Here is an 8185-nt window from a genome sequence, read left to right as displayed (position 1 = left end):
AGTGCGTCTGCCGGGTGTCAGTGCTGCGAAGGGCAGTGCCAGCACAGATCTCACTACTTATAACTGTGTAGCTGGGGGAGTTCCTCAGCCGTCACCACACTTTTACATTTTTATATGTGAGTGCAATGTACGCTGCTGCGAGGCACAGCCCAAATCCCAGGGCTCAGAAGCCTGTCATGCTATGCATGCAAAACACAATGCTCAGGTGAGACGCTGGTCATAGCTAAAACCTATAAAAAAAAAAAAAAAATGTCAGTTTGCTCAACTTTAGAAGCTGTCATAATATTTTTCAGAAGGAAAGCTTCCATGTTTCTTTAAGGTCAGGTATCTGTTAACTGCTTACCTTCTGCCTCATAGCAGAAATACTGCTACAGGGCGGCACCGGTGTGCGCAAAATCACGTGATTTTGCAGTTCCGGGGAGGGGGGTGCGCGTGAGCCACCAATCACTCATTGTGTTCATTCGGGAAAGGAAGGATCTGGTAAATGTGACATGTTTACCAGAACCTTCCTCGACTCTCCATCCGATTTTGCAGCTGCTGGTTGGAAGCCGGAAGCACTGTGGGGGCACACAGGGGGGCTTGAGCAGCAGAGGGAAACGGATGGTGCACAGGCAGGGTGATGGGTTTGGCAGGGCGGAGGGGGGGGGGGGTAGTTACTGGAACCTATCCCCTGTATAGCTATCCTTGCAACGGCTGAAAGCCAGAGGGAGGGAGAGGAGAAGAAGCCGCTTTCAGCTGCTGCAGAGAGAGCCATACAGGGGATCGGTTCCAGTAATTGCCCCCAACCCCCTTCCACTGCCCACATCCCATTCTCCCAGCTGCCTTGGCCCCATACAGGAGGAGTGGTACCCCCTTATCCAAGACCCTGCTGACCCTCCTCTCTCTCTGGTTCCTGCTCACCTCCTGCTACATTGCTGCAAGGCTGTGCACCAAATGTGACATCTGCTAGTTTCTCCTGCTACGTTCCCTGAGCTCCTCTAATTCTCTGCTGCTCAGTCCTTTCTTCAGTCCAGCTCCCCTTCCACTGTAGTGTTCCCATGTTGCACACCACATGTGCCGTCTGATAGTTGCTCCGCTCTAGTCCAGACCCCGTTCCAGACCCCATTCTAGACTCCATTCCAAACCCCGCTTCCCTTCCGCTGTAGTGTTCCCATGTTGCACACCACACGTGCCGTTTGATAGTTGCTCCGCTCTAGTCCAGACCCCATTCTAGACCCCGTTCCAGACCCAGCTTCCCTTCCGCTGTAGTGTTGCCATGTTGCACACCACACCACACGTGCTGTTTGATGGTTGCTTTGCTCTAGTCCAGACCCGCTTCCCTTCCGTTGTAGTGTTCCCATGTTGCACACCGCATGTGCTGTTTGATAGTTGCTCCGCTCTAGTCCAGACCCCGTTCCAGACCTTGTTCACCTTCCTGCTGCTCCTCACTGAACACCAAAGGTGACATCTGCTAGTTTCTCCTGCTACATTCCCCCGAGCTCCGCTGATTCTCTGCCACTCAGTCCTTTCTTCGGTCCCTCTTCCCTTCCGCTGTATTGTTCCCATGTTGCACACCACATATGCCGTCTGATAGTTGCTCCTCTCTAGTCCAGACCCCGTTCATCTTCCTGCTGCTCCACACTGAACACCAAATGTGAAGTCTGCACCAGACACTCCCAGAATACACACACATGAACCAGAAGTGACTTTGGGTCACATTTTATTTTCCCAGTGCATCCTGGGATATCTCATACCTGCAGTAGCTCCAAAACAAAGCAAAGCTAGCCCTGAAGAAGAACTGCTCAGGTGCCATCGATGAGCTTTGTTGAAGACTTCTATTGAGGCTTTGGAGAACCTTTGAAGCACCAAGAAAGCGACACGGGGTAGAATTTTTGAAGTGAAGCAACGTTCAAACACAACAGGACTGTAAGGTAACCATTTTATTCAGTAAGAGGTGCTCTGATGGCATTCAGAGAGCTTTAAAAAAGCCACATTTTTCCCCTATTGATACCCAACTTTATATGCGTAAATGGCCCCAAACTCTCCAATGTGACATTGCCTTGGATCAATGGAGAAGGATTCGGGAGGACACCTCCAGATCTTCTCTATGTGTACAATATCAAGAAAATACTTCTGATGTTTTGGTATAGGACTCCCGAGGTTCTCCCTGCTAGTAATCCGAATGTTTCTTCTGGCTGTTGGTGCTGTGGCGAGGAAACTGGCACTCTCTTCCACAATTTTTTGGACTTGCCAGTCTATTGCACCATTTTGGAGGGAGGTCCTTAACCCCTTGACGCCGACGTCACACAAATATGCGGCCTCACGGAACTGGGCTTTTTTCCATGGGGCTGCATATTTGTGTACCTGTCTGTGCTGGGAGCACGCCGCTTAGGGCACTCCCAGCACAAAGACCGTAGTGTCGTTGAGAGCCCCAGGTCCCATTCTAACGATCAGGACCCGGGACTCCCGATTCTGGATCACATGATCGCTGTGATAGCCTCTGATTGGCTATCACAGTGATCAGTCACTGTACAGCCCGGCCCCCTTGTTTTTTCTCTCTCTGTAAATGGAGAAGAGAGATACATTGTATCATTATATACATCCTATCATACATTGTATCATTATATGCATCCCATTATACATTGTATCATTATAAGCATCCCATTATACATTGTATCATTACATACATCCTATTATACATTGTATCATTATATACATTCCATTATACATTGTATCATTATATACATCCTATTATACATTGTATCATTATATATATATATATATATATATATATATATATATATATATATATATATATTCTATTATACATTGTATCATTATATACATTCTATTATACATTGTATCATTATATACATCATATTATACATTGTATCATTATATACATTCTATTATACATTGTATCATTATATACATCATATTATACATTGTATCATTATATACATTCTATTATACATTGTATCATTATATACATTCTATTATACATTGTATCTCTCTAACTCCTGGTATAGAGAGAAAAAAAAATGTTTGTAAAAAAAAATAAATAAAGATAAATAAATATTACAAAATAAAAGAAAAATGCCTAGATCAAGGTTTGATCTAGTTCAGTTCCAGGGTTAGAGTTTGGGTCAAGGTCAGGGTCAAAAGTCAAGGTCAAAAAGGTCAGGGTCAAAGGCAAGGATTTAAAAAAAAAATTGGTGTCAGTGTGTTTTAGGTAAAAAAAAAAAAAAAAAAAAAAAAAAAAAAAGACAAAAACAAAATGTGCACTATTGTTTCTGGGCTGTACTACGGGTAATAAACAACAAACAGCACACACATCTATGGTATCACTGCGATCGTCAAGAGCTGGAGAATTTATTTTGGGTTGTTCATTGGTGGTAAGTTATGGTAGTAACAAGAAATACAGCTAAATAAACAAAAATGATTTTTTTTTTTTACTATTTTGGGCCAGTTTTCCTTTTTAAAATAAAAAAAAATCAGGAGATATCCATTACCATTTACCACCAAATGAAAGCCCAATTTGCCCTGAAAAAAATGCGGTATAATCCACCTGGATGTACAAAGTAGTTGTGATGACATGTACGGTTTTACTAACACAGATCACCATTGCAAAATTGTGCTTAGGCGTTTAGATTTGTTTTACTCTTAGGCGTGAAGGTGTTAACCTTCTCCAGATACTTTTGAAGGCCCCTATTTCATTTGAGCCCATCCACTTTTTGTTGGGCCTTCCTTTTTCCAGCCTCTCCAAATTTGCAAGGAAACTTCCTCCCACGTTTTAACGGCGGCCAGGAGAACCATTTCCCATGCATCAGCTTTCTACTACGCCTCCTACACTATCGGAATTGACCACAAGTGTGAGGAGCATTCTTCCCACTGACCACAAGTGTAGGGAGCATTCTTCCCACTGACCACAAGTGTGAGGAGCATTCTTCCCACTGACCACAAGTGTGAGGAGCATTCTTCCCACTGACCACAAGTGTGAGGAGCATTCTTCCCACTGACCACAAGTGTGGGGAGCATTCTTCCCACTGACCACAAGTGTAGGGAGCATTCTTCCCACTGACCACAAGTGTAGGGAGCATTCTTCCCACTGACCACAAGTGTGAGGAGCATTCTTCCCACTGACCACAAGTGTGAAGAGCATTCTTTCCACTGACCACAAGTGTGAGGAGCATTCTTCCCACTGACCACAAGTGTAGGGAGCATTCTTCCCAATGACCACAAGTGTGATGAGCATTCTTCCCAATGACCACAAGTGTGAGGAGCGTTCTTCCCAATGACCACAACTGTAGGGAGCATTCTTCCCAATGACCACAAGTGTGAGGAACATTCTTCCCAATGACTACAAGTGTGAGGAGCATTCTTCCCAATGACCACAAGTGTAGGGAGCATTCTTCCCAATGACCACAAGTGTGGGGAGCATTCTTCCCAATGACCACAAGTGTGGGGAGCATTCTTCCCAATGACCACAAGTGTAGGGAGCATTCTTCCCAATGACCACAAGTGTGAGGAGCATTCTTCCCAATGACCACAAGTGTGAGGAGCATTCTTCCCAATGACCACAAGTGTGAGGAGCATTCTTCCCAATGACCACAAGTGTAGGGAGCATTCTTCCCACTGACAAGTGTAGGGAGCATTCTTCCCACTGACCACAAGTGTGAGGAGCATTCTTCCCACTGACCACAAATGTGAGGAACATTCTTCCCAATGACCACAAGTGTGAGGAGCATTCTTCCCAATGACCACAAGTGTGAGGAGCGTTCTTCCCAATGACCACAAGTGTAGGGAGCATTCTTCCCAATGACCACAAGTGTGAGGAACATTCTTCCCAATGACTACAAGTGTGAGGAGCATTCTTCCCAATGACCACAAGTGTAGGGAGCATTCTTCCCAATGACCACAAGTGTGAGGAGCATTCTTCCCACTGACCACAAGTGTAGGGAGCATTCTCCCCACTGACCACAAGTGTGAGGAGCATTCTTCCCACTGACCACAAGTGTGAGGAGCATTCTTCCCACTGACCATCACACTAGTATATCATGTATTGTAGATATAGTCATTTTTAGCAGGGGTTCCGGGACTGGAATGTTTTATAAAGGGTTCCTCTGTGTTGAAAAGGTGGAGAAAGGCCGATCTAACATCTACAACTAGACTAAATCCTGCTTTGGGTTACCCATCCGAAATTCTCCAGCCTACCAAGTGGATGACACCTGCAAAGCTAAGGAATGTTCTCACTCACGATTCAAGATTTACACATTTTTCAATTAGAAGAATGAACATGTAAATCTTGGGTGGAAGTTGTGTAAGCCTTGGGTGAAAAAATTGATAAACCCCTAAGTGAACCCCCCCCCCCCCCCCATATTTTATGAAACATTGACTTCTTCTCTCTTCCTGCATTCGTTTCCTTTTGGGTATTTTGTCGTTTAGTCAGCAATGTCGATGTGGAATTGACCATTTTGAGCTAACGAATAGAATTTCCTTGATCCGTGACATGGAATCCTCTCATTAGGTGTGTTTATCTTTTTGGGATTAGCAACAAATGATGCAAGGTTCGATCCCGTACTTTTAACTCGGTCCTGACTGAGGCAGTTTGTTTTTTGCAACCAAAGATGGACTGCTAATGGCTGCTTAAGGGGAGCTGATCATCTCCGATGTGACACGGACCTCTGTAATCCGGGGGGGGGGGGGGGGGGTTCCACCGCAAGATCTGCTTGGAAACAGAAATGTTCGGTCTTCAGTCCTTGTTCGCGGACGCGGTCCATCTCCAGAACAGTAAGGTTTTATTCAAATTATTCACAATATATATAATTAAGGACAACCGCTTAAAAAAAAAAAAGTACTTTAACCACCTCCTGTCCAGCCGTTGTATATAAACGGCCAGACGGTGGCAGCGCAGCGTCGGTCGGCCGTTTATAAACAGCCTCCCCGCTGCCTGCTTGTGTTGGCTCCGATTGTCGTGCGGGACCTCTGTGTGAGGTCCCGATCATGTGATCACTGATTGGCCAATCAGTGAGCACATGCAGAGTAGTAGGCAAGATGTCACTTCTGACATCATTGCTTACTACTTGTGAAATCTGTGAATGATCACAGAGATCACATGGTACAGGGCTATTCACAACAGTCTTGTACCATGTGACAAGCTGTGACCAATCACAGAGGAAGGAGGCATAACTTGTCTATCAGCATGAGTCACTTCTGACAAGTTTTCCTGACACCAAGAGATAACAAGGTGGCAGGGGAGGGAGCTCCAGCGCACAGCCTGTGATTGACAGCCACAGCTCTGTTTCTGTGTGCTCTGTGGAGGGGGGGGGGGGGCATCTCCTCCTTCCAATCAGCTCTTAGAGCTCTGCAGTGTGTAATTTCAGCTCTCAGCCTCCCTTTTTTTCTGAACTCTCAGACAAGCTTTATAAATTCAGCACTTTGAACAGATATAGAGAAGAGTGCAGATAGACAAGTTATGTAGGAGGATTTGTATCACCTGAGGCTGGTCTCTTCAGTGGACATATGTAAGGGTTTAGTCCTCCTGCACACGGGATGTTTTTGCAGCGGCTGTTTTTGACTTTTGATGTTTTTTTCTACAGCCAGTAAACCCCCCTCAGCATATTATCCTCGGTGTCCATACACACAGAGACTGGACTCAACATTTTTTTGGGTGAAAAAACCCCCAAAACTAATTTGGTTTCTAGAGGAATTCTTTAGCTCTACAAACGCTCTATCGCTGTAAAATGCAGCAAAACAGCATTTTTAGACTTTTTTTGCCGAAAAAAAATTGGGGGGTTAAGAAAAATGCAAAAAAAAAAAACGCGGAAAAATGCTGCTAAACGTTAATGCGAAAGCGCTGAAAAACTCAAGTTTTTAACGAAACTTTACACACCGCAAAGCAGTGTTTTTGGACTTTTTTTCTAACCAAAAAAAGTTTTTTTGGTAAAAAAAAAAAAAAAACGTGACAAAACTCTAATGCAAAAATGCTGAAAACCTCACGTTTTTAATGAAACTTTACACGTCGTAAAGCAGTGTTTTGGGGCTTTTTTTTAACCAAAATGAGTTTTTCAGCATTTTTGCATTAGAGTTTTGCCGCATTTAGCAGTATTTTCCTGCGGTTGTGTTTTTTGCGGGTTTTTTTTTTTTTACAAAAAAAAAAGTTTTTTTGGTAAAAAAAAAAAACCCGCAAAAAGCACAACCGCAGGAAAATACTGCTAAAGGCGGCAAAACTCTAATGCAAAAATGCTGAAAAACTCACATTTTTAAGGTAACTTTACATGTCCCAAAGCAGTGTTTTTGGACTTTTTTTTTAACCATAAAAAAGGTTTTTTGGTAAAAAAAAAACGCAAAAAAGACACAAACGCGGTAAAATGCAGCTAAACGCGGCAAAACTCTAATGCAAAAATGCTGAAAAACTCACATTTTTAATGTAAATTTACACATCCCAAAGCAGTGTTTTTGGACTTTTTTTTTTAACCAAAAAAAAAGTTTTTTTGGTAAAAAAAAACCAAACGCAAAAACACACGCAGGAAAATGCTGCTAAAAACGCAGAAAAATGCTAATGCAAAAATGCTCAAAAATGCTGAAAAACTCACGTTTTTAATGTAAAATTACACATCCCAAAGCAGTGTTTTTGGACTTTTTTTAACCAAAAAAAAGTTTTTTTGTTAAAAAAAAAAAACACAAAAAACACAAAACGTGGCAAAACTAATGCAAAAACACTGAAAAACTCATGTTTAATGTGACTTTACACAGCTAATGTTCCCAGCATTATTAAAACGTCCCGCCTGCATGGAACCTAACAGCGATCATTTTTTAATTTTTGAGGATTCCTGCATCTACCTAATCCCGAACATGTGATACCGGATGTAAAAAGAAAGAAAAAAGAAAAAAAAAAAAAACTTGACCCTGTAAAAGCCAAGAACATGAAAAGGACAAAGCATCACTCATCGGGGGCACAGATCACCGAAGGCTCCTAATCCCACCTTTGTGTACACAAGGGATTTAACAAAAGGTCAACACCAATTAGCAGTGTGCCGGTATGACGTCTATTACCGCCCCCCCCTGGGCCGCCATTGGTCAGCTCCAGCCTCCAGGCCTTCATGGTGGTGGCACTGAGATGGGACTGTATTACCGATAGATTTGCTCAGTCATAAATCACACAGCGAAAAAGATTAAAAGGCATTTAAGTTGCAGTTCAGGGAGG

The 8185-nt window shown here is 43.3% G+C and overlaps 1 protein-coding gene across 1 annotated transcript in view; it reads right to left on the bottom strand.

Annotated features, from left to right (window-relative positions):
* LOC149432279 (alpha-tectorin-like) overlaps positions 1-68 on the bottom strand; it is a 15580-nt gene extending 15512 nt beyond the window's left edge. The window contains exon 1 of the mRNA XM_089665279.1: positions 1-68. This exon is cut by the window's left edge and continues 4 nt beyond it. The gene's annotated coding sequence lies outside the window, so the exon portion shown is untranslated.
* Positions 69-8185: the final 8117 nt, after the last annotated feature.

The sequence above is a fragment of the Staurois parvus genome, unplaced genomic scaffold (assembly GCF_062004578.1).
Source record: "Staurois parvus isolate SC_StPar_1 unplaced genomic scaffold, SC_StPar_1.0 ptg002174l, whole genome shotgun sequence".
Classification (NCBI taxonomy): Eukaryota; Metazoa; Chordata; class Amphibia; order Anura; family Ranidae; genus Staurois; species Staurois parvus.
This window is presented reverse-complemented; position numbering and strand designations above follow the sequence as displayed.